Here is a 27950-nt window from a genome sequence, read left to right as displayed (position 1 = left end):
GGTGCGCCTATCATGACTTGGATCTCTCGCCTCTCAGGGGCCTTAAAGCCTCTGTCATCAAAAATGTGTTTGCTCTGATATCTGTATTTATAATTTCCCCTCCCAGCTGAAGAGTATTCAGTCTTTCCTCCTGAAGCGATTAGCGCTGCGCTGCAAAGCCTTCGTTCAGAGCACCCCCCGTCGAGCCGAGGCATTTTTAGCCGACTGCTTGACACACAGCAAAACTATCCCTCCCCTTCCCCATGGCAGCTCAATAGCAGCTGCCAAGGTGATGAAGCAGGAGTCTAAAAAGTGTGCATTTTTAATGCGCGATAAAGTTTCTGGAGACCTACGAGCCTCAATAGGAAACTTATGGCCTTACTAGTGAAGGAGAAAATGCCAGAGACAGTGTTTGCACAGGGACAGATCTCCTGAAACCGATTCCAAAATACATACACAGTTCTTCATAAGAGCATCCCGTTGACCAGCACTACAGCCCATGTGACATTTATGGCTTCATTGCACTGAGAGACATCTTCAAACGTGTCTTTTTTTACTATTGATGGCAGACAAACTGTGGTCTACTACTCATCTCAACGAGCGTTGGGTTCAGAGATGGGGCCGAGTGCGCAGAGCGGCATTGCTTGGTGCAAACAGCACGTCTGGCACGTTTCAACCACACACCGTATCGTTCCTTGCACACCCACCAGCCCTTCTCACGTGCATGAGCACGGTCTTGCTGAAGCCCATGCTTTGGATGAACCGCTGGCTTTTTGAGTGACTTCCCAGGAGCCCAGCACCCCCGGCTCAACCTGCAGAAATGCCGATCGTGCCTCTCGCCAACCCACGCAGCTCCATGTTTCCTCGCCAAGAGGGTACAGAAGATATCAGTACCACATCTCTGCAAAGCAGGGACCACAGTAAAAGAGACGTTTAACAGCAGCGACTCCGAACTTTAAATAGATGCCACAGCTGGCTGCACCCCTCTAAAGCAAAGAGCATGGTTGGCTTTATGGTGACAAAAAGCAAGTCTTTTGTGAAGATTTAAAGCCTCGGTGAAAACTAAAACCATTACTTGTGAGCTTCTACATTTCCCCAAGTTACCTCATTAAAGACAGGACATGTAATGGGATTATTTTCTTAAAAATATAATTAATGACCTGATCTTTCTAACAGGAAATTTTGAAGTAGGTGAAGAATTAGTGAGCAAAATGGAATAATATTTATTCAAAACAGTACTGTTCATCCATCATTTCTTCTTTTCAACTACTAAACGAGTAAGTACCTAAAAAAAATTAGCATTCTGCCTCATTGCACGCATCAAGTTCATAACTTTCAGTATCCACAAAATTCAGGTTTATTTCTGCTGGAAAAAATAGTTGCAAGCATGTTAGCTTCTTCAGATTGTTATTACGCAGAAGAACAGTAACTACTTGGACTGTATTTAATACACTTGAATTGAGAGGACTGGAAATAATACTTCTTACAGAAAAAAATCTGCAGTATCTAAAAAGGGGATTTTTTTTATTTAAAAATTTAGTTAATGGATATTCACAAAAATTGTATTCCACTGTCTTCTGTTCAAACATTTACAGCTTTTTCTTTGTTTCCTCTGTTTTATCACTGAACGTGAAGAAGAAGAGAAAGGCAATGACACGAGAGAGACCCCAAGAAGAGATCACTGCAAGGATGATAAAGGGTAGCTCTTTGCCAGCAGTCACCGTTTTCCATTTGCACTTGCCAATTAGCTCTGGTGGGCCAGAAGACCCCCAAGGTGTGATTTTGGTGTCTAATCCTACAAGGCACAACAATGCCAAGCATCGCTCTATGAAGCCTTCCACACCAAGGACACCCCCAGTCCTGTAGGTGCACAACTCAGAAGCCGACAGCTTTGAAATTTTAAAAGAACACATTGTTGATCCTAAATACCCAAGTTCTGACATTAGGATCAGCAAAAAAAAAATCACTTATGTTCTTCATCAGGCAGTAATTCTTCGTTCATTATAATGATTGAATTGTTTTAAGCAATCCAACAACGTAAGAATTTATAGTCACTGTCAATACATCAGTTAGATTTCTAATGGTAAGAAAAATTTCTGCTACATAAAACATGCAAAGGCAATAAAATGCATGTTATTCAAACACAAACAGAATGGATTATTAACCAGTCTACATCTCCTATATCTCATTAAAAGTATTCTGTTTGCTGTTTTCATGTGTTAATTGTTGGGGTTCTGTCCATCCGCTCCAGCCTGAGCCCCCCTCTCACGGCCGCGGGCATCCAGCCCTGGGAAGAGGCACAGCCCCGGGAAGGGCTTTCTGTAGCAGAGGTGTATTTCTCAATGCACCGAGAGTGGGAAAAACAGGATTACAGCAATTCCGCATTTCCTGAGCTGGTTCCCAGGGGTGCGAGGGCGAACAGGAGCCATGGCGGGAGGCAGTGTGGGGCACCCAGTGCTGCTTCTTCTTGCTCGCTCGCCAAAGGCGGAATTGCTGCAGTGACCTTCACCATTCCAACTGGGCACTGAAAATGGGGTTTATTTAATATTGTTTCTATAGATTTACTATTTTATTTTTTTAACCTTTTTTTAAACCCACGAACCAGGCAGTTAGCTGATCCAAGTGTTCCGCACTCAACTAAAGATTAGATTTCACACCGCACAGATGTACTCCAGTTGAGTCACTGCCAGATTTTAATGATAATCTCTCTTAAGAGCTATTTAGCAAGGTAGAGGTGAAGTCTCATGCTGCAGCAGAAAGCAAACCAGATGCTGCATTTGCCTTATTTTTCAATTACACTGTTCCAACCTTCACCTCCTACTTGATGTCACCCTTCTGACCCAGGCTGCGACAGTCCTGGGGTGAGCCAGAAAGCCCTTTATAAACACCTCAGTGACCTCCACCATTTGCATCTTAAATAAACTAAAATCCATCCTACTGGTGCTGCTCCACATCCCGACCGTCAGAGGAAAGACAGACCCCGCAGAAGTAGCTAACAAACGAGGCACGCGTGCGTATAGACACATATATTTTGCAATGCCCTATGGATAAACCCTAGATTTTCAGGGAAACCACAGAAGGAAAAATTAACTTTAACTAAAGCAAATCCATTTCTGCTGTAACGCCTCCTCTTGCACTCAGTCAACAGCCCCACAACTGCATCCTGAGTTAGGTCCTTTCCTCGAGCGACTCACCTACCGCAGGAACAAGGCTTCTGAGGAGGAGATGAAGTTCAGATAAGGCTGCGTTTACAGTTTTTCTTGGCACACAAATATCTTCCGTTTCTTAGAACCTCACGCCGCCAAATTAATTTAATACTTAGAAACCCTTGCAGGGAAATACCACAGCAAACACAGGAATTTACAGAAGATGTAAAAGGCAGCTATAATCAGAGATATCTCAGCAGTAACACCACATAATTTTTATGTCATCTTTCAATCACAGTTGCCTGAATGCATCCTTGAAAAATAAGGACTGCATCAGTCACGGCAGATTTAATAGCCAGGTAGATTTATACTGGAACAAAGCCAGAGGCAACTTCACGTGTAAAATAGCAGTGTTTGGATTATTTTATATACTATTACCCAGCTCAGTTTTGTGTTCAAACTGTATTAACAACCCCAGGAGATTCTGCAGTATCACAGATCCTTAGAAGAAAAAAAACACCAAAAACCAACAAACGTATATATCTCAGTGTTATCAAAGGCATTTACTCAAATGCATTTATTAAAAGCAAGCTAGCATTTTCCATCTTGCGTGTGCTTAGTTAACGGCAGAGAGTTAATCGATAGCTCTTGCCCGCGGGCAGCAGACCGGCTGTGCTGGGCTGATCGGGTGGGTGGCATCGGGGCAAAGGCGATAACCACAGATTTGGGGAGAGGTGGATGTTACTTAGCCTCTTCTTTAAGGTGCTGAGGAGTGGAAGGGGAGTGAATAACAGAAGAAACTCTGCCATTAAGTGTGCCCCCGTTAAAACTGATGATCGGATTTACTTCTGGCGAGCGTGCAGACCAGGCACAAGAACAGGTTTCTCACCGCTCACAAATGATGCTTGCCTCCCAGCATGTCAAAACATGGCTTTATTGGGTTGTGGCTAATTAAATGTTGGCAATGAAACACGTTGGTGCCCTTTGCAGCCAGCAAAGCCGAGCATGAGGCTGGTTCACGTGTGACCACCTTATGGGCTGCTTTGTAAGGGAGTGGGGGCTGAAGAGAGCAGAAAACCACACGTACCTCAGAAAAAAACGGGTTAGTCAATAAAAAACAACTTGTAGGTGCTTTCTGGTTGGGAGAGAAGAACTCAGGGACTCCTCCATGCTCCCCACCTCCAAGGTTTCAGTGGCTTCTTGCAGAATTCACCTTGAATGTTGCATGTTCCCTCCCCGCATGTTCATAACCAACAGGTTTTTCTTGTACTGCAATCCTAGAAAGTTCAAACTTGTTAGCATAACTTTTTATCGAGTTTTCAACTCAAGTAGGAGAAACTTACCCCAAACCAGCGGCATTTGGCTGTCGCCTTGGGACATGGAAAATGGGGCAGGGGGTGCAGGAGAAGTGGGTTGGTACCGTCCCTCCCGCGTCTCAGGGACAAACTGCAGAATGACCTCTCCGGCCAACCGCAGAAAGGACCCGGCAGCTCAGTAAACACTCTCAGCTATTCCATCGGATGAGCTGCGTGGATGCAGTGCAGAGGGCATCGTCAAGGGAGGACATCTGTCTGGAAGCCCCTTCGGCTCATTTGTGGCTCAGGAAAACTCAGCAGTAAGCCCCTCACCTCAGCCCGAACCCCTGGCGCAAGCTTGCAGTACGTTGCAATCTACTTGCGTGCCCTTGAGGGGACATGGTGGTGCCTGTTCAAGGGCATGTTGTATTTGGATATTCATTTAACAGAGTTAAGAAATAGAATTCAAGTCCCGTAAGAAAAAAAACAAATCAGTTGCAGAGAAATACACGTAACAACAGCCAAGGCAAAATTTTTGCTTACGAGCTCAATTCTCCTACTGTAACTTCCTGGATTGAGATTTTAATACTTTGACATTTGAGATGAGAAGCTTAAATGAACAAAAAAAGACAATTAGTCACAACATCTGTTCCCTTTTCCATTACAGTCTTCCTAAAAGCACAGATATGACAAGCCCACATCAACTTCCTCCAGTCCTCGCGCAGGGGGAACCACACGTACCACGTTGCCGCTGCCAACAGACATGGCAGAGCCTCTCGATACCGACAAATTAATGAGTCTTCCACTGATGCTTTCTCATTAAAAGCAGGTTATGCACTAGGGCTTCCCACACTCACGGTCAGACCATCAGCGTTACTGCTTCTTATTACCAATCTGGAGGACGTGCAGTAGACTACGTCCACCTTCAAACCCTCATAGCTGCAATGAGGGAGAAGAATCACTATCATCCGCTGCTTTTGTGGTCATAGTAACACCTACATTGAATCTGGCTCTCTGAGGAGGGCAGGGAACAGGCAAGTCCATTATCCCATCAACGGTTAAGCAACAGATTTATCCTCAGCCTGCTGAAGATGCAATTATAGGACACTTGCCTCATACGTAGGTTCAAGTACCTACTATACTACAAATTTCCTATATAACCCAGGAGCAATTACTTAGCTGCAGTGTCCCAACTTGCCCTTCACCCCGGAAAGATGGAAGGTGCTTGATCATCTTTAATTTATCTTACATTCCCATGGTTCCCAGCTGGGGGTTGTACGCAAACCTGGCTGATCTACTAGAGCAACCGAAAGAAAGGGTTAACTTCAGAGCAGGTTTTGGAAATGTTATCTCCAGCTTTGGGAAGTGGTACCGGAGATGCAGATGGAGCGCAGTTCAGTGCAACCTCGGCAATAACATGAAAAGCCCACAGTTCTCTTGCAGATCTGAAAATCATTTGGCATAAAAAGATATGAAAAACTCTGTTCGCGATTTTAATGAGCGGCTGAAGGAATTAAATACTGGGGGGGATAATAAAAGAAAACACCGGGAGCTGTAGGCAGCCCTATATTGTAGTGCAAGATCCAGGTCAAAACCGAATATTTGCTCTCAGCTGGAAAGCAATCCAGCACCCAACAGGAACTGAAACAAAACCTCTCACTAATCTCAGATACTGACTTTTATTACAAAAGTCTCTCCCAAGACCGTTGGTGGATAAATCTAAGTGGCAGCTCACCTGCTGAGTCAAGACATGTCAGGGGTTTTGAAAAAAAATGCGTTGAGTCGAGGAAAGTCCTTCTTCATGACTGTCCTTGATGGGAATCCATTGAAGGGGGCACACATTCGTGTTTCTTGACCTCTGGGGACATAACAGGTTGTCACAAATAAGATAAGTGATTCAGCAGACGTACAGAGGAGCATTCTTCTGCCCCTGGCTTTGCAGACCTCCAGCCCCGTAGGTAAACCCATAAGTCTAACGTGCACGTTAATACTGGTTTAGTAAACGGTTTTCAGCCACTCTGCAAATATCTTTTCAAATCTGAAGTTTCCAAAAGCCTCAAGTACCTTCCTATTGAAAGAAAGTATGACGAGGACACTTCACCATTTAACTAGGGATGTTTTCAGATGGAAAGTTAAAATTAGCATGCATTCACCGTATGTCACTTAAGCCATTAATATGAGCACATTTGTATTGAATTTCACCACCCACATGGAAGGAAACCAACTTTTTTATTCTCTCCCATGGCTTGTAAAATTTACTTCAGAATTTTAGCTGTGTTGGGTATTTTCAGATTCAGTACATGGCTTCTGCAACAGTGTGACAGCTGTCATTTGTACGTTTGGGGTTTTTTAGGGTTTGGGTTTGGGTTGGTGGTTTTTTTTTTTTGTTCGGAAGCCACAGATTTCTCTGTCCTCTCCGCACACTCTGTTTTGGTGAACACAACAGTCGCAGGACCAACGTGCAAAGGCATCCCGAGCCTTTTTATGCGGTGCCTCCTTCGTTTCGCTTACAACAGGTTTATCTTGCCGAACAAAGTGAACTACAAGTACCTCGGAGTCACGAGAGGCAGCAGAGGCAGCAACTTATCTTCAGACTGACGAGCCTCCCAGACACCCTTTGGGTTTTGCAGGATAACAAATGAGATGTGGTCAGGAGCTCATTTCCACTCGGACAGAGATCAGTGTGCAGCCCATTTGTATCACTTCCACTTAAAGCAAAGGATGGCTGTATGCTCTTCCACAAACATCCCAACCAAATAAAACGCATGTCACCCGCAATCTTAAAGTTGACGTCTACTCTATTTATTTTTCCCTCCTGATTTATATCCCTTTAAATCAATGGCCTGAAATTACAGCCTTCCCACAGGCGCGCAGATCCCATAAATTTCTGACTTTTAATACTACTTTATTTCAAGACCGACAAACAGTAAGCCGTGTCAAGAGAGGGTAATTAAGAAAGTTATGCTTGGTGTCACCAGATGGTGCGGAAAACCACTTTCCTGGTGCCTCTGCTCACCTCCTTGCCAGGCGAAGGTCTCAGGAAGCCCAGGCTGGATTTGGGGTGCTCCCCTGCGGCCACATCGAAGCCAGACAAGGCACACCTGGACCATAACCCCCTCCCTTCCTACCACCTGCACGAGACCCCCCGGTTTGGGTGCCACCTTGCGTACACTGCGCCCAGACCCACCCTCCCTCCCCATCCTCCTCTTCGCATTTAGGTCGGTTGTGGAATTTAATGGTACAGTCTAAACGGAATTTTGAAAAATCAACAGTATCTGTCGGGCTATTTAATTCTGATTACAACGGAGCCAAGGGCTGCACATGCACTGGATTTTTATTACATATAGAAAGACTTTGTATTCGGGTAAGGCGCCTTCTCCCTGAATTATTACTCTGCAACTTCTCTCCTCGTGGAAGTCCTGACCTCTAGAAGTCAAACCCTGGGCAGGAGAGCTTTAGTCTTTATTACTATGCTCCTTGTGGGGAAATGAATTACCTTGCGATACCTGAAGCAAGTAGGCTGTTTTAAGGTGTCTCCTTAAATCTGTTTCATTTTCTGCAGCGTTTGAATGAACTGCTGTAATTGTTCTATATATATTTTCTCCAGGCCAGCTGTTGGAGAGACGCTATGCAAAATAAGATTGAATTTACCGAGCACTGTACGAAATAGTGATCCCACTGCCTGACTCGTCACAACTCAGCACACGTGTCAGGGGAAAGCATTTCTGCTGTGGGTTTGGGGTGTTTGGGTTCTGGTTTGCTCTTTGGAAACTCACCTAGTAAATCTGCTGCCTGATGGCACGACCACATCAAGCCTCACAGGCTGAATGCCACAAGTCCCTGCAGGAGAAACCCCCGACAAGCTGACAGGAAAATAGTCTTTCTCCCCCTCTTTGAGCTCACCAAAGCCATTCCCACCATCATGACTGTCCTCAAGACCTGGGATTATTTTTTTTTTCCTGTTTCTGTGATGCTCAAAATTTTTGGCCAGATGCTGGTTGAGCAAGGGAAAGGTAAGGAAACATTACAGCTCAGGACCTGCTGCCCTTATCCTTGGGGCACGGAGGGCTCTCACACCCACCCATAACCACTGGGTGGGATTTCCTGGGGGATTTCTTGCTTTTTTCCCCAGAAAAAAAAAAAGCACCAGTGGCTTGCACTTTGCCAAAAGCCAGGAAAGCTCAGCGTGCACAGCAACTGGGGCTTTCTTTAAATGTCATTTTTAATATTTAATCACCCTGGATGGCCTCAATATTTACAGCATAAGCCATTTCATTGGGAAGTTAAATATATAACCCAGATATTTAAGGAAACTGATTCAGAGCCACATAAATGTAATTGCACTTAACGTGACCTGGGAATGAAATCGCACGCAGTACATTTTTTTTCTGCAGGATGTTTAAACCCCATTTTGAATACGTTATGCTAAGAGAATCTCTTTCGATGGGTTGCCTGGATAGATTTCGCTAATGTTGAGTTGTGCAAGCAACCCAAAGCACCTAGGCTTAAAAGAGGAACTAATGAAAAGTATGTCTATGTTACTATATATATACTTTACTATACTATACATATAGGTATATAGTGGAGCTTTTGTATAATAACACTTGTTTGCTGAAACAGACTATTAAAAATGCATTTCCCACAACACACCACAGATAAAGAAAGGCACAAAGAAGAACAGTAAGTGAAAGAAAGGCAATAAGGAGGAGTAACACAGAATACTATTTTTGTAACAGCGAAGATGCGCAAATATCCTGATGTTACGCAATTATGAATTAAGTGCCTTTCCATTATTGACCTATAGATCAAACTATTTCAACCCAAACTACAGACTCCTGGCACAGACATTTGCTCTGACAGGAGCCGTGTCTCCCCTGCCTTCCCGACTCGCAGCATCCTGCCCCGCTCCGGCCCCGTCGCACACTTGCAGACCTGACCTTGGTCACACCACCAAGTGAGCTGCTCTAGGAGAAGAGGTTTTGCTTCAAGCACCGAAACAAGCTTTACTGCTCTCTGCGGAACAGTTTCTCTTCATAAGGAGCAGGGAAACACACACTTTTGTCTTCGATTAATCAAGAACTGAAGCAAAACGCCCATCTGTGCCAACGTACGGTCCGCAGATGGTTTTGTTAATGATTTTGGGCTCATGTCTTCCAATAGCATTTTTCTGCACAGGATAGGAAAAATTCAAGCCAAAGGTAGCCCAGAGTGACCCATTTTTTCCCCCCTCTGAATTTCTACAAGGCTGATTATCCCAGCTGATATCCTCGCCTTCTTCCTCAAAGACGTGGCTTCCATTTTCTCCCATAAATACCTCAAAAATGGCAAGCGGGCAGCTGGAAGAGCCCAGGTTTTGCCTCCCATTTTGCTGTGAGTGAAACCATAACTTACAGAAGTATTTAGGAGGGGAGCAGAGATCCCAGCACGCAGCCAGCCCTCCTCACATGCTTCGGGGTTACACGTTGTGATGAATCAAGACAAGAGCAAGGAGACCAACAGGGGCCCTTTTTCCAGGCATAATAAATGAAAGCAGAGGGGTATTTTTTCTTTCAAGTTGACAACCCAATAACACAGCAACACGGTCACAAATCATCACGCCAAAGAGGGATTTCTAACCCCTGCCAAAGCTCTGCTCTGTTTGTGGAAGCTGTATGTATGATACCTCTCAGCACACACCCCAGAGAGTAGTTTTTATTATTTTTTTTTGGATCAGAAACAAAAATGCCATCACGTTTTTGACCCACTACTCGTCCATAGTCTAAGGAACACATTTAATGTATTCTCCTCCATACCAAAGCAAAATAACTCAAGGAGAGCAGATGATTTCTACTTGCCGGGGGAGAAGGGTAGGGAAGGAATTAAGGTTTGCGGCAGAGCCTCCCACCGTGGCTTGGCCACGCTGGGCTGGTCACCTGCACAGCAGGACTTCTCCAGAAAAATCACTGCGGGAGGATCCCCTTCACTTAGGAGCCATAACAGCAACCATAAGGGCTTCTGAAAGCACCCCCAGTATTTCTGAGGAAGGGGGCAATGCTGCCCAGGGCTGGGGAACACACAGTATCACCTCTCACATCTCAGAGAGGTTCAGGCTGAAAAACAACGTGCTCTGTACCCAGCCAAGGGATGTTGCTTCAGATGATTTACCGTTACTGGGTTTTACTTAACAGGGATGTGGAAAACTGTCAAATGTTTTATCACCCGTGGCAGTTAGGGCATGATACATGCTGATATCAGCCAAAGATTATAACGCAATAGTATAAAGTCTTATTGGAAAGAGAATGGAAGCTGGAAATCTTGGCTAGCGATCACTCCTACCTTTGTAATGAGTTTCTGGACCAGTAGGGGTGAAATTGCATGCCAAAACCCACGTATAATTTATCCCTTGTTTAAACACATACTGGCAACCCAATTATTATTTTCAGAATCACAGAGTTTAACTTACCAATGTATTATTGAACAAGAGCTTTCTCTTGTTTCACATTACACAGGGGAGTGTGCTTTAACAGCTGGGAAACCCACACCGAAGACCCCCAGCTGGGTACCGGGAAAACGCACGCAGCACCTACGGGCACCAGCCGTCGCAGCACTGGAATGGGCCAACCCATCACAGATCCCGCTCCTCCCCCGGAACAAGGATGCTCTCGGTCACCGTGTGCCGCATTGAGTGCAAGAGCATCGTTTGTGCTGCTTACGCTTTTGAACCTGAAGGCGACAGAGCTCAGCAATCATTGCCAAGAAAATCGCGGTCATATTGCCCTCAAAATGCACAGATCGGGTGGGGAGCTAAATTCCTTAGTCTGCTTGAAAGAAAGGGGGAAAATAAGTTTACCTTCAGAGACAGACATCTAAACAGACAGGTGCTTCTTAAACACAGAGATCAATTAATGAGAATGACACAGGACCCAAAGAGCAGAGACCTTCTGCAGGATGCAAACCCACAGGGCGGCACAACACAACCCCAACACTCCACACTATACCCTGAAATAATTTTACTCTTCCGTTTTTCCATCTCCCGTGCGTAAAACAGGGTTTGGGTTAGTGCCATTTGATTCCCAGTTGTTTGAAGCAGGGACTATCTTTCATCTTGCTCATAGCAGTCAGCCCAGGGGATCGAGAGCAGCGCGGTACGAGGAGCAGCTACACAACATGCTCCCGCACTCCACGAGCATCACAGGGTCTTGCACAGACCAACCGTATCCACATCCACAGGAGAAACCACAATCACCCTGAAGCCAAAGGTACAACTTCTTTTGGCCTCCGCAAGTGCTAAAGACGAGAGGTGGACAAAAGTAAAAAAAAAAAATATTAGCCAACCCTGATATTTCAGCGTAGGGTAAAACCATAAGGCACACTGTTTTCCCTGCAATGTTACTATGGTGATTTCACTAAGGACAAAATAGCCCGATGTTCAGTAGAGACGCGGTTATGAACCAAAGCTCACAAGCAAGATACTAATCTGCCCATTAAACAATACCAGGGTTGGTGAATAATAATCAAAAGGCAATTACACAACAGATAGACTATCAGAGCTCACCCTGCTAAGCGTGAAGGTCAAACACATTACACTAACTAGGGATCCGCTCGCTGAAACCCCGCAACTCGGTATACAAAATCATTACTTCTAGCGGCATTAATAATGAAAGGATTGCCAGCGCTACTTCATTTACTTAGACCAACATGAAATGCCTGCCATAAATACTGCACTAAATCACATGCAAATTGCCCGTATGCAGCAGATCGAACCATATGAAACTACTGCACTGTAGAAAACTCATCTATATACTCGAAGTATACTTTCCACACTTTATAAAGACGTGGTGAATTTTGTTAACTGTTTAGAGCTCCACATTACTGAGAATTTATCACCTGAGCGTACACGTTTTGCCAGTTATTGCTATATTGCACATCACTCTTTCAAGTAAAAGGCATCCATTACCTGCGGAGGCGCTGTGACTGCTCTGGGTTTGTAATGATTTCCCTTTGGTGCTGCTTATGAGTCACATTTTTGTGCTAGAATCTTCTTCACTTGCTTTCTGCCAAAGGTTAAATATCTCTACGAAACTCTCAGACAAACTTGCAGGTGTCACAAATTCATTTCTCACTCGCCCAAAGACAGGGCTGAAGCCTGGGCTGAGTGCTGGGCCGTTCAACAGTGCCTCGTGTCTATTTAAAAATATAAAGAAAGAAAAAAGAAACTAAGGTCCCAAAGCTCTGGTAGAGCAAAGCTCACTTTGCTGAGCTGGCACGATGTGCTTCTTATTCTTGAACTTGGACCTTTGGTTCATAAACTACTTTTTTCCCACCTTATGAATTCTGTTAGCTTCTCAGCCTAGAAATTGAGAAATGTAAACCAACCTAAATAAAGGGGAGATTACCATGGGTAGAGCAAGAAGCGGTCCCTATTTGGTCACAAAAGAGACTAGGACAGGGAGGGAAGAGAAAGATTCTACTGACTTTTTCTAATCCAAACTCATGCGATTTATATATGATCAACTGAAGAGCATCACGCTGAGCTGGAGAACAGCTACTCAGTAAAAAGGGAAATCACACTGGGTGTTACGCTCAAGGAGCCTGGACAAAGGGAAACCGTGAGACATTGCTGGAATTGCAGCCTACAACACAAGCAATAACCCCTTATCTTCTTGTCTAACAGAAGTAACTGCCCTGATGCCTTAAAACCTGAAACCTCTGTCCTCCCCCCATCTTTCCCCCTAATTCGGTTCTCCTGGGAGATGTGGTCTCATACCGCCCAGGCTCAGAGCAAGGAGCTGCTTCATCCTGGGGAGACACCATCGAGCTGCGGGATAAAGTCTTTCACAGCAAAAATATATGTAATTCCATTACTTGAGTGACAGAAACCCCCTCCCTGTTTCCACCAGGACTGCTATTGCAGCAGTTATTTGGGATCAATGCAATACCGCAGCAGGATTTAAATCTCGCCTAGCAGCAAGGCAAAGGAACTGCTTCTCCAGACAGGTCAAACTCATAACACCTTGTTCCCTTTGCAGCAAAGACCAAAGCGCAATCCCTCTGAAGTCCTTGGTAATGGATCTCTATAAAAATGCTTTTAAAAGTCCCCAGCTAGACCATATTGCTGCTACTTACGTTCTTCCCGGTACCGTACCACAGATTACACACAGCTTTCGGGATGATGCCCTGTAAATGTCAGGTTCACCCGCTGCCGACTGTGCTCCAACAGCCTTCTCCTGGGAAGTAGCCCAAGAGCGTAGCCCATCGCACTGCGGCAAGCGTGGCTGGGCCGCGGCGGTTTGACTCAAGCATTCTGGCGGGCAGCGATTGCTCACACCACCATGCACTGGATGAAAAATAAAAAAAAAAAAAAAAAAAAAGCCCACCAGTGATTTCTGTCCCCGTAACATCAAGCCGTGTCCCTGCTCTGTAAAAAATGGCCGGTGGTCTCCACATCAGCACGGAGGACAAGAATGATTTTTTTTTTTTTTTAATTGGACCTGCCAGATTTAAGGCGTTTCCAGAAAACCCTGGATGAAAACAAGCCACATTGTAATTGTGTTCAAAATTCATTGTTTTGTATGTGCTTCAGCTGGTTTGCCTCACATCCCCCAGCAGTGCAGATGCTGTGATGTCCACATGAGCTGCTGCAACTCAGTCCTCACCTCAGCTCTCCCCATCTTAAAAAAAACCCCTGAGCTATACGTTTATCTAATGCTTTAAGCTACAATGAAGCATCCTCTAAAGACAGTTGTAAACCTATGGATGGAGAACAGCCCTGAGGAGAAGGACCTGGGGCTGCTTATTGATGGGAAGCTCAACATGAGCCAGCAGGGGGTTTGGAACTACACGATCTTCAAGGTCCCTTCCAACCTAAACCATTCTATGATTCTATAAGCCTCCAGTCTTACAAACCCACATTTTGTGTACTCTCCCCCCTTGTTCTTTGTTTTCATATTGCTGGCTATCTATCATCAATGGTGGCTTTTGGGAGCACATGGTTGCTGCAGAGCTGCTGCGAGGGCACGAGGGCTGGCACCATCATTGCCTCCAGTGCCACGGGTGCTTCCAAATACGCACAAAACATTGCAACCACAACAATGAAAACAAACCAGCTAGAAACCAGCAACCAACTGGCAATTCTGCTCCCACAGGTGTTCTAGATTTTAGAGCATACTTGAGTTCACCAAGGAGATGTCACAGGGATATTAGATATCAGTTACCTACCCCAGGCAAGTGCCTTTCAGGATGCTCTGTAAGCCGTTGCCTGCTCCTCTCCTGGATCCCTCTGCTTCCTGTGGCAGAGGGTGGAAAACCTTCCCCTGGGGAGGAGATCATAGAATCACTAGAATGGTTTGGGTTGGAAGGGACCTTGAATATCTCCCTGCCCTGGGCAGGGCCACCTCCCCCCAGCCCAGGTTGCTCCAAGCCCCGTCCAACCTGGCCTTGAACACCTCCAGGGATGGGGCAGCCACAGCTTCTCGGGGCACCCTGCCCCAGGGGCTCACCACCCGCACAGCCAAGAATTTCTTCCCAATATCTCATCTCAATCTCCCTTTTTTAGAGGATCTGAAGAGACGGCATCTACTGGTCTCAGTCCAAAGCTCAATGAACCTTTGTCCGTGCCTGAATTCCACAGATTTTAATACTGATTTTTTCCTTCCTCCCCACCAATGCAATATCTGCTGGTTGGGGAAACTTATTAAATGAAGTGGAAAAAAGTCAGGTTTGGCAAAAATGTGTACCTGTCACTGCTCGAATTTGTCCCTAGGGTGACAAATAGTAAACGTCACCATTGCAGGCCCTAAGCAGAAGGGAAACTGGCCCATAGATCATCCACTCCTTTTGTCATCTTTTTATGTAGTGCTTTTATTTAGCAAGCCCATTTGTGTACAAAAGGGTATTTTTCTCGGCTCTTCACAACCCTCGCAAAAGGCACTAACCCAAAGAATGTGTAATCTCAGTAGGACCTGTCAGCAAATTCAGAAAATATCTGTAAGGAAAAATACACAAACCCATCAAATTCATACAAACATTAAAACAATCACTTTATTTTCAAGTTGTTCAAAGCATTAGTTATTCTTTTCTTATTTTAAGTGTAATTCCTGGCCTGCTGATACCAGGGTGGTTCTCTGTGCATGTTGAAATTCAGGTCCCACATTTCCATTTAAGAATTCTTTTCTCATGTAAAGGGACCTTCATTAAGTATTCAAAAAAGGATGCGCGCAGAGACCCAGTTCATAAACTGGAGCAAATGTTGCTGTATTTGTCCATCCATCTCTAACACTGAAGACAGCGTGGAAAGCTGATTGCTAGTGCTTCTCAAATTTTGCTGCAAGTAGGGAAGATATTTCTTTGGTATTTAAGCTGTAGGTGAAAGCAAGACAGACATCTGCTAATTGCTGGTTTCTGGGGAAATGGGAACAATTTAGATTCAGGGGCTGATGGTTTTTTTTTTTAATTAGCTTGTAACTCTTCTTACGTGCAGTAGATGGAGAAGACCTTTCTACTTACAGAAGAGTGACAACACGGGCAGAGGAAAAGCATAAAGATTCCTGTACAATTCCCAGCCAACATGCTTTTATCCCACACAAGAACACTCACCCTCTGGCACACATACGTGGTCTCACTCCACCTCTCTACAGCACTGGACAACCACGTTGTTTCGAATATTGGACCAAACCAGTGGCATTTGAGATTCCCAGGTCCCAGAAAAATCTGTAGGCAAACAGACCCCAGGGAGAGGAGTAACATCCCCCCCGGTGCTCTTCATCTATTCCCTTTTCACGTGCCCTCCCTTGTGCCCTTTACTTGTACACTTCAGTCCCTGAGCAGCTGCTCAACATACACCTGAAAGGAGCCCCTGGCCCGGCCCAGGAAGACACACAGAAGTATTTCTCCTTTCCTCCTCCCTCCAATCTCCTCCCCCCTTATCTTTAAACCCTGAGGACACCAGCAGCCTCCAAACACTTTTAAGTACGGTATCTGCAGACCTCAGGCATGGTACAACAGCAGCGAATCTCTTCCATGTTAAAAGATCAAGGCAGCTTTAAAACGGAGGCCAAAGCCTGCAGCAGATACCATCATAAGCTTTTTCGAGGCTACAGTTTATTTTACGATATGTCTTAAAATGTCCCTGTCACTTTTTACAGGCGGTGACCTTCATTTAACTCTGCAAGGCTCTATGATTTAAACCAAGATGCAAAACACCATCCCCAGTGGATGGCTCGCGACGCGCCTGCCTTGGGCTCTCCCCTCCCCTACACAAACCCAGTTTTACCCAGCAATTTCCCACAGGAGCATCATTCCTGCCGTACCGAGCCCCCCGCCGCGCTCAGCATCTCCCAAAGGCTCTCTGCCTCGGCCCTGAGTGTGACATTGCATCTCCAAACACCCCAATTTTCCTCCCCCACCTCGTTTCACACTCTGGTACGCAGTGTACATTCACCAAAACCAAGATCCCGATGCTCACTTGTACCAGCGAAATATATTTGCCCAAGCCACGCACAGAAAAAGGCAGCAGAGGAAATTTCCACTGAGGAGCTCCCCGCGCAGCCTACTGCCAAGAGAAGCATTTTGCTGAAGAAAGACTTGGCCTTTGGAGAACGGCGATAACGGGAGGGAATGAAGGGTATCATCCAAACACAACAGCAACGCGGTGAGGTGTGAGGATGAAGGATCGAGCTCCCCTACAGCAGATGGTGCAGATGTTCCCTCTCATCCATCTTCCATATGTTCCAACTCAAAACCGAGCAGCTCTTCGGTTTTGCTCCGGTTGCACACAGGAGGTGCAGCGCAACAGGCACCGGCGCATCGCACTGCCGCCTGGGATGGCCGCTCTCCCTACCCAATGTCACCACGGCCCGAGGGGTAATTTTGCCAGGCGACAAAGTTTTTCCCTCCAGTATTACCCCTGCAGAAGCCAGGAGGCGAGACCCCCGATTCTCAGCGCCACGGATTTGCACACAGGCGCGATGGAGGATGTGCCAGCATCTCCTGTGGCTTCCTCCATTCTCACAGGGACAGCAGGTAACTCCTGAGCCACCCCACCCAGCAGTAAGCCAGGCAGCCACCCCTGCCAGGAACAAGCGATACAAAATTGAATATAAACCCCAACAGCCCAGAGCCCGGTTTAAAGCCTGCTTCTCATCACCAGGCAGCCGGTGACAGAGTCGAGCGGCGGTGTAATCCGACTTTAATTGATGATGAGAATATTCATTTGGGCTCTGTCCAATTTGGTATACTTAATACCTTGTGCCTTCTCCACACGGATCGATTTTTGCATTGGGTTTATGAGGGGTAATTAATATTCATTCAGAATTAAGTAGAATAGGATTCCCAATGCATGAAGATGTTTATTATTTATTCATATCCAAAGCTTGTTAGATTAATCTATTTTAAATTACCGCATGCTGCCAGGCACAATTATTATAATTTATTAGGATAATTTCGGTGTTTTATTTCCCTCTGATGCAACCTTGCAGAAGGTGTATGCTGCTTCTCGAATGCTCCCATAAAGCAGCTCATGCCGCTGCTAACGGAGCCGCAGCCCGGCAACAACCATCCCCTTCTCCAAAGGGGCCAACCTCCAGAGCGGGTGCACAATCCACGCTAATTTATTTTTAAAGCAGCTGTCCCGAGGTATGGAAATCCCTGCATCGCATCTGAGCATGGGGGGGGGGGCGCATTCATTTGTGGCGAGATACTGGGGGGAAATAAATAAGTAAATAATCATCTACAGTGACTTATTCCTAAAGACGCCCGATGATGAGTTGCAGTAGCTGGCTCGGGCAGGTCAAGGTTATCGCATATGGCATGTCCCGGCTAAGCTACGTGACGTGATGGTCACACCTGGTACCTCCAGGACCTGCCTTTGGCCACCCTGAACATCTCCGTTTCTTGGCCATAAACAGCTCCTCCTGAGACTTGACAGGAATGCTACTCACAGCGAGGGGAACGTGGAAATGAAGCCTTCAGCTCCACGCTGTGCAAAAGACTTCACCTCATTTCTTTAAAAGAAACCCCTACATATTAGCTTAAAAGCTGCAGTTACCATTATTACATTTAATTGACACCCTCAGGGGCTCAAAACGAGACAGGCTTTTATGAAATTTAATTATTTTCCACCAGGGCTTGCAAGGTAAAGGTGCAATTACAGCAGCAAGGGCCGCTCCTCGCAGCGAGGGAACGCCGGCGTCCTCGGCAGCCCCACGCCAGCGCCCAGTCGCTGAGCGCAGATCTCTGCTGCGCACCGGGCTTTGCCCCCGCCGCAGTAGGCACAGATTGCCTCTGCTCATTTTAGCCCTTAAAAAACAATGTAAGAAAGCAAACCAGACCGATTTGACTCGACAACGGACCAAATCGCTCCATGTATGAACCTGTCATAATTACAGTAACTGTTACTTCATTCAGCGATGTCCTTCCAGCGATGCTAAAGCGAGGAGAGACCAAGAAGGCTGCAGAAATGAGGATCCCCCCGTGCCTGAGGAGGGCTTGGGGCAAGTCCTTCCCACATTAGTATAGCGAGAGAAGTAACACCTGCAGGATTGGCTGCAAATCAATCAATCGATACAGTGATTTACATCAAGTCCCACCAGCAGAAGGACACGGAGCTGTTGGAACAGGGCCAGAGGAGGGCACAGAGATGCTGGGAGGGCTGGAGCCCCTCTGCTGGGAGGACAGGCTGGGAGAGGTGGGGGGGTTCAGCCTGGAGAAGAGAAGGCTCCGGGGAGACCTCAGAGCCCCTTCCAGTGCCTAAAGGGGCTCCAGGAGAGCTGGGGGGGACTCTGGGTCAGGGAGGGGAGCCGTGGGACGAGGGGGAACGGTTTGACACTGGAATAAGGGAGATTGAGATGAGATATTGGGAAGAAATTCTTGGCTGTGCGGGTGGTGATCCCCTGGGGCAGGTTGCCCCGAGAAGCTGTGGCTGCCCCATCCCTGGAGGTGTTCAAGGCCAGGTTGGACGGGGCTTGGAGCAACCTGGGCTGGGGGGAGGTGGCCCTGCCCTGGGTGGGGGTGGCACTGTGGGGGCTTTGAGGTCCCTTCCAACCCAAACCATTCTATGCTACTTGTACATCACTTTAAATAATATTTTCTCACTTTTGAAAAAGCCCCTCGTTTATCCTTGTGCCCAGGGAAGAGTTTCCGATGTGCTGACGCAGGAGGAATGGAAGAAGACAGCCTGCTTTGAAACTCCCCCCGAGCTGAGCGGCTCCAGTACCCACAGCACACCTAATGATTTCCCCCCTCCCTTCCAAAATGACCGTAACAGTGAACACTCTTTTGAACTGAGCTGCTTAATCAGAATCTCCTGAGAGTAAATGCAGCCACAAGGAAAAAAAGGCCCAACTTTTTAATATAAAAAGAAGAAAGACCTCCTGTGAGTAAAACAAATGATTTTCTAACAAAGAATGTCCTGGGGACAGGAGGACAATGTCGTGCTTTTGATGCTACAATAGTGTACTTGAGATTAATGCTTTCACAGCTAAAATTTTACCCCAATTATAAATCTCCCATAGCAAGTAACAAAATATAATTTAGTCTTCTCTAATGGCAGACAAAATTTTAGCTGTTCTTTGACTGCTAGTTTTCAGATAGAGAGTTTAAGAGCAATCTAACAAGGTTATTTCAGTATTCCTTTCATCAAATGTCTATTATTTGAATATTATGTTTTTGATATTTACGGCATGCCCTATCAGCTATAACCAAATAATATCAGGGTGTTTACATTTTTCTGCCATTTAGAGCAATCTCCAGTTTCCTCTGCTTTGACGAACAGTGGGGGAAAATGTTGGTGTCACCAGGGCCGGTCTCCCAACAGGGAAAAAGCTGACCATTAAACTTTGATCCAACCGATACTACACTAACGCTGTAGTCTCTCCATAAGACTCGAGAATGGAAACATTTAATTTCTGTGAATAACCCGGTTACGGTTCCACTTTGCAGCGTGCCAGGGCGGCAGCCCAAGGGAGAGCATCTGCGTTTGCTACACGTTGAGGCTTCATGTTTATAGTGAAATGGCCAAAAACCAGAAGCGGCAAAAATTCCACCGGCATAGAGCCAGAAGATGTCACCCCTCACACTCCTTAAGTCCTCACGCTTTGCTTGGGAATCAAAATCCCAGCTTTTAACTCATGGGGTTTTTTTTTCCTCTGGGATGTTTCACCAAACAAATACAAAACATATCCAATATTTTTGACACCCGGTAAGCTGTTATTTTAAACACAGTTTCAATAAACTACAAAAGTTGATACTGTTAGAGGCTTGAAAATATACGATCTCATTAAAAAATGCTGGCACTTCGAAAGATCTCCGGTGGCCAATCACAGCTTGGGGAGGGCTGTAATTTATAACTTTGATCCCCACAGCTAAACCATTTGATCTGATAATAAACATCAATCACTGATTTTTATTGCACCATTTTGCAGCCTGAGCAGAAAACCTTGCTCTCGCGGACAAATTAGGCACCCCAAAGTGACTCTTGCAAATAAATACCGACTTTAATATTCAGCAATATAATTCCATCGGATCAATTTTTTATTTAAGCACTACTGGAGCTTGGAAAAAGTTTGTAATTACAAAAATATCTACAAAGGCAACTCAGTGCAGCGTAACAGCATCTGGCGAGCAGGAGCCTGCCTCTCTAGCAGCTCAGTGACAACACGTACCTCTACCTCTGTTGCAGTTGTCATCAGAAAGTTATTAAGTACGTCCAGATATTCCGCGTGACAGTCCATAACTCACCATTAAAAATGATGCGAGATCCCATTAAGTTCCCATGCAGCCTCTCTCGTTGGCTCGAGGTACTAATCCACCATCTACCACTCAATAGCAGGGGAAATGGAATGGTCAGGCGTAATACATCGTGCAAGCGGATAACTGCCAGAAAAAATAAATCAGATGGAGCCCATTAATACATAATGATGCCAAACTACCATTAACTCAAATACTCTTTCTGAACCAGAGAGCTATTTAAGAAGTAACTGAAATAATGATTTTCCTTTGGACGCGTCGAACATCATCATCGCTTAATGCCGGATTTTTGCACTCAGTGGAACAAGGCAGTTCATCAGTGTGCTTTCTGAAATGTTCTTCTGTAAACTAATATTTTCAATACAGATATATGATAATTAAGTTAAATTATTTATAAAAGTTCCAGACCAAGGAGAAACAGAAGATTAAGAACATAAAGTCTGCCTCAGTCTTCTCGATGACTAGCCGCAAGAATCAAGCAGGTAGGCAGCAGCGAGAACACTGAAATCTGCTGGTTACACTCTTTTTAACGGGATTAGCTGGGCTTCTGCTTCAGAGAAGGCAAGCTAAATCTAAATTTTGTTCTCCAAGAATTCACTTAATAGAATGATGATCTTTATGGAAAAAAACAAAAGGTCAGTTTTGTATTCACTTACCACTTCTGTTTCTCCCCAGAAAGAAAAGAGAAATGAAGGGGTAGAGCAAGGAGTGTTTGTCTTGACACCAGTACTAGGAAAGACTGAAAAGGCCTTTTATGTCAGGTTTTTAAACCAACACTCACAGGAAAGCCAGAGAAATCTGAATAAATGTAAACTATTCCCCATGTCAACCCAAGAGTCCTACGAGATGACTCCAGCAGCAGCTCAGCCAGCCCAGGGACACAGCCACCAACCACACAGTCTAAGCTTTGGCCATCACGATATGCGGACTGAGAGCATATACTCAGGTCAAAACTCAATCAATCGGTATATATTGATCTTCCTTAATTATCGCCCCTGAGCACACTCAACTCCAAGGAGCTTTGCTTACATGAAAAATGTATCACCTCTGTTCCGTGCAAGGAAAATACACGAAGGGACTTAAATTCATGTCTTTTGGTCTTGCAACTCCATGAATACATTTTAGTTACTGATTACAAGTATTGGAGCTACTCAAAGTGAACTTTCTAGTTGTCTCCGGTAAACTCTCCAGTGTGTATATAAAATAGCTTTAACAGAGACTCACATCAGCAATTTTGCAAGTGTTGCATTAAATCCAGACGGTGTTTTTCATCTCAAGACAGAAAAAATGCATATTAATCCACCAGCAAAGCAATGCATTGAGAATTTTAAACATTTCTGTCAGTATCGGTAAAACCGTAATACATTCTTTGCTAGATGAGATACTGAATCATTTTGGTTCATTTGGAGGCCATTTGCTAACTTTATTAGGCAATATTCAGATGATGGATATCAAAAGGATATTCACTGTAGAAACAGGCTTTGTTTCTGAAGACAGTAATTAGGTTAACCTCATGAATAAACCCTTTATATCAGCAGCCTGTACAAAGTGAAAGTAAAAAAAAATGCTGGATGAAAATGAGAAAGGAAGAAAAAACAGTTTCATGTAAAGGGAAAAACCTCACCTCAACCTATAGCACTCTCCATTTGACACTCTTAAAACAATTCATACGTGAATAGAAATGTGACATTTGCCGATGTACCAAAATGTATAGCTATAGTTATAGAAGTGACCATAATGCCATTATGGTCATATGCTGTGATGCATGTATGAAATTCTTAATGTATTATCCAGCGGTCAAAGCAGAGGCAGCCCCAGGTGGAAGCATCGCTCCAGAGCATCCCCACTCTCCTGGGCAGCGCCCCGGCCCCGCTGCAAGGGCTTCCTACGTGTCCAGGAAGCCACAAGTCCTCTGCTGAGCCCTGCTCCTCGCTGCCCTTCCCTTCCAGTGGGATGAAGGCAACCTCAAACCAACGTAGACATGAGTTATGGGTGGTGGGATGAAGTTACCCAGCAGTGATTTGCAGAGGTGATAACCAGGTGGAGCTTTTACCGGCCACTGCTGGAGCTGTGGGTGCTCAGCACATCTGCACCTGGAGGCCACCTAAGTCAAGAAACTCAACATTACCCATCTAAGGGGCTTTTCCAAAGTGGCACACCAACAGCAGGTTCCAAGCAAAACTGCAGACAGTGCTTTTGCCTCTTAGCTGCAACACTGAGCAAAGAGCCACCACCACTTTGACACGTTATACACCCTCAGAATAAGTTAGTAGAAAGATGCTAAGGGTTAAAAGGGATGAAAGCTTGTAAAACTTGCAAAGGTAGACTTCAGCTCAACTGATACAGCTTTCCAGAATTTAAGCAGTCTAAATGCAAGCTGAGAAAAAATATACTCAATAGAAGAAAAGCCTTCAGCTAACTCAATCTCTCTCTGCCATTATAGCCCACGGGCTATGGCAGGACCACACCATGAGCCTCTCATACCTACACTCAGCGCATGTGAAGGCATCAGTCAACTGAACGCTCCTACGTGCTTTTAATGAAAAAGAAACTTTTCAGGCTTTAGTGTTTTGGGCTTTTTTTGCTTGGGTTTTTTGTTTGTTTGTTTTATATTGGTTGCCTTTTTTTTAAAAAAGCAAAGAAAATGCAGAAGGATTTGGAAGAAGTGGATCTAAGTCAGAAGTGGGATGGAAGATTCCTGCTAGGGACCAACAGGCCTGAGAAAGGCAGACCCACCACGAGCCTGCAGTTCCCACTGGTTTCCAACGGCTACAGCCAACACCGTTTAACCTGGTCCTGAAGGTCACATTGCCTCAATATCCAGAGATTTGACCTGGAAAATTCAGAATGGAGGCAAAGAGCAGAGGCAGTAAAGAAAAAGCGTGAATCCCCTTTGTATCAGACTGTTCATTCAGTGAATAGCTCTCCTTTAACCCCAAAACACCTAGTAGTTCCTCCACCTCTAGCAAGGTTAGCTCCAAAACAAGTCAAAAAAACTAAAGACCTCACAGCAAAATTTAAATAACGTCAATTTGACACCTTTTCATGGTCTGAGGGCAATAGCACTTTGCCAACGGACTTGTAACCCAGTAGTCTGACGTAGTACAACGTGCATATTGTGGGGTATAAAACTGAGATTAGCGTTAAAAGCCAACAGCCAACATAAGATGAGGAACTTGGTCTAGTGGGAGGTGTCCCTACCCAGGGCAGGGGGGTTTGAACCAGATGATTTTTAAGGTCCCTTCCAAGTCTAAACATTCTGTAACAGCCAACCTGCTGTGTCCTGTGGATGCACGTTTAGGGTACTTCAAAAACAGAGGGCAAAGGCACGAGCCGCCGGACTGGGCACAGCTACGGGATGCGCTTCTCCTATTCATGGTCTGCTATTGCCCTCAAAGTCCCAAAACAATTTCAGGACACAGAGTGCCCCGAGACAGGTCACCTCTGCTGTTACTCACTCATTTTAAAAGCCATTACAAAAGGTCTTAAGAAAGAGGTTATTTGATCATAGGCTTTCCCCTTCAGCAGAACAAAGCATTATATTTCAGCACTAACAATGAGATATTTTTCCTCGAGTCAGCTTTAAAATAATGTTGACATTATAGTCAATACATTATATATCACTATATTTATGTCGGAACCTATTGGCATAAAAATAAATCAATCTAAATGCATAGCTCTTGTATTTAAATGAAGCCTGGCAATGCCATATCTTTCCTTCAATTTTCACTCGGCTTCTCATATGTGTATCAATCATCTCTGACAGATTTCATACACTGGGATATCACCTCTAGTCTCACTAAAAACTATTTTAAGTGAATTTTATATACAAATCTGCTTTTGGAAGCTCTTTTTATAAGCAATATAGTTTCTGTTAGCCTAAGTGTCACAAGTGAGGTTTTACTCTTCACCTCACATTCAAGGTAGGTCTGAAACGCAGGACAGTAAACGAGGGTCACCCCGAGTCAACCAGCTCACGTAAAAACAATCACAAAGCCAAACAAGATGGTTTTTAAACTCAGGTTAGCAGGTTTGGTTTACTCAGAAATACTGAGTGGAAGAGATGGCCCAACAGCCATGCAAAACCCCCCAGCCTGGAAGAGGCCAACGGGGAACGCTGTGAAAGCGTTTTAAGAGACAATTCCTCAACAAACCTCATCTCGACCAACAGATCTAAGTTGATTTGTTCCCACTGCTACGTTATAAAATAACCTTCCCAAATATACGTATCTAAAAATACAAAATAATCTAAATAAATAAAAATGTGGCGATCACCTGTAAGACATTCACTGGCTCGTGAATAAAGCAGAATTAAAAGAAGTCTTTAAGTCTTTAGCATTAAGTAGCTTACCCAATTTCCCATATGTATTTAAGTGACATCTGAGATTTTTTCATCAATTTGCAACAGCCATAAGTGAGCCATTTCACCCCAGCTGCTATGAGGCAGTTACTTCACTTACCTTAATTTGAAGTGGCCAGTTATCTTCAATCATCATTTCAGCTGACAGGAGAAATGCAGGATGCCAACTCCACTATTTCTGAATTACTGACATTAACAGCTGGTTTGTATCTACAGACAGAGCTTTGTAAACATGTAAAGAAGTCAATTAATTAAGATACTATAGTAACATAGATTTTAATAATTTGAGGAACAGCCTGATGTTTGCAGACCCACAGATGCTCCATAAAAATACCAGAAGTAGTAAAATTTGCTTGTTCAGAGGAAACAGAACAGGAACTATTTCCTTCCTTCTGTTTGCTGGAAGGCCCCACCTTTTGCTTGCAGAACAAAGAGATTTCAGCCCTAATTCCATGGACATCCTAGGAAGGATGCGTAGGCGTTCTCCAAAGGTCAGCTCCAGTTACAGGACTCAGCTGAAACCTCTCCAGGGGCACCTTTCCAGCCAGATCAGAGAAAGCTGCACCCCAAAATCGCTCAGTAACACACCGAATAACACACCAATCTCCAACATGAACTATTCCCAGGCCAGCAGCCTAACCGACATGGACCGATTCACCCCCAAGGAAATGGAGAAGACCAAGAATTTACCCAGCTTGGAAACAAATTCAATTTAACAGAGGGTTTGGGGCCTCATAACTACCTGGTTAGACCGAGACTCCATGCAGCAGAAAATTCACAATCCTGCTGCAATCCACCAAGATCGTATCACCAGAATGAGCTCTTGATAGAAGTGAAATTACGGAAGATGAGAGAGTTTCATGATGGGAACACCAAGCCCTGATCAGGAAAGGGTCAGCAGCGCTACCTGTGCCTGAACACACACCCAGCCATATAAGAAACCACCGAGCACACATGACACTTCTCTATGTAGGACATGATTTATGTCTTAGACTACAGAATTTGAGCACTTTTTTGACCACTCCTTCCTTTTCCATCCAATCCAGAGGGTTGGATTTTCTGGGGAGAGAGTTGTTGTAAAGAACTTTGCTTCATATATATATAACGGATGGCAGCAGGGGTCGCCCCAGCTAGAATTTAAACCTACATCACTTTATGCAACTTCAGGCTCCACAAAACACATCTGATTGGGGTCAAAAGGCTTTTTGCTGAGGATGCCAATGCTGCCAGTCGACAGCTCTGGTTCGGCTTGCTGCATTCGTGCTTTTTAATATCTTTGTCAGCAACATGGACAGTGGGATTCAGTGCACCCTCAGCAAGTTAGCCAACAACACCGGGATGTGTGGGGCAGTCGACATGCTGGAGGGGAGGGATGCCATCCGGAGGGACCCGGACAGGCTGGAGAGGTGGGCCCGTGTGAACCTCATGAAGTTCAACCAGGCCAAGTGCACGGTCCTCCATGTGGGTCAGGGCAATCCTCAGCACAACTCCTGGCTGGGTGGGGAATGGCTGGTGAGCAGCCCTGAGGAGGAGGACTTGGGGGTGTTGGTGGATGAGAAGCTCAACAGGACCCACCAACGTGCGCCGGCAGCCCAGCGAGCCCCCGGCATCCCGCAGAAGGAGACGGAGCTGTTGGAGCGGGGCCAGAGGAGGCCCCGGAGATGCTGGGAGGGCTGGAGCCCCTCTGCTGGGAGGACAGGCTGGGAGAGTTGGGGGGCTCAGCCTGGAGAAGAGAAGGCCAAAAAGGGAGACCTCAGAGCCCTTTCCAGTGCCTAAAGGGGCTCCAGGAGAGCTGGGGAGGGACTCTGGGTCAGGGAGGGGAGCCGTGGGACCAGGGGGAATGGTTTGACACTGACAGAGGAGAGATTTAGACGAGATCTGAGGAAGAAATTCTTCCCTGAGGGTGGTGAGCCCGTGGGGCAGGTTGCCCCGAGAAGCTGTGGCTGCCCCATCCCTGGAGGTGTTCAAGGCCAGGTTGGACGGGGCTTGGAGCAACCTGGGCTGGGGGGAGGGGTCCTTGCCCAGGGCAGGGGGTGGCACTGGGGGGGCTTTGAGGTCCCTTCCAACTCTAACCGTTCTATGATTTGTATTAGGTGGGATGGCAGCAGTGTTGGTTAGTTCTGCTCTGGGCTGGGTCAGAGATAACCAGCGTCTCCACCAGATTATCCAATAAAGCTGTGGGGAACATCCACTTTCTCCAAAAATTGTACCAAAGGCAACTGCAGCAGAGTCTGAGCAGCAAACCAGGGCAGCCTCAGGGCACACAAATGGGCCAGTGTTTCAGAAAATCAGACATACACATTTATGACTGCTCGAGCAAGACTAGGTGATCTCCTGAGGTCCCCTCCAACCTCAACCATTCTGTGATTCAGCTTTAAAAATGGCAAGTTTGGTCACTTTATTACCCTGCCCTGTTTTATTTGCATGAGAAGAAATAAAAGCGACCTC

General features: G+C 45.5%; 1 long non-coding RNA gene across 1 annotated transcript; it reads right to left on the bottom strand.

Annotated features, from left to right (window-relative positions):
• Positions 1 to 1188: 1188 nt before the first annotated feature.
• LOC104285898 lies at positions 1189 to 22629 on the bottom strand. Its single transcript, XR_717897.1, has 3 exons — positions 22222 to 22629; positions 21134 to 21268; positions 1189 to 1345 (listed from the first exon to the last, which is right to left on the bottom strand). It is a non-coding gene; the product is annotated as an uncharacterized LOC104285898 (long non-coding RNA).
• Positions 22630 to 27950: the final 5321 nt, after the last annotated feature.

Source organism: Charadrius vociferus, unplaced genomic scaffold (genome assembly GCF_000708025.1).
Source record: "Charadrius vociferus isolate BGI_N301 unplaced genomic scaffold, ASM70802v2 scaffold104, whole genome shotgun sequence".
NCBI lineage: Eukaryota > Metazoa > Chordata > Aves > Charadriiformes > Charadriidae > Charadrius > Charadrius vociferus.
The sequence above is the reverse complement of the archived record's forward strand: the minus strand, read 5'-3'. Positions and strand labels throughout refer to the sequence as shown.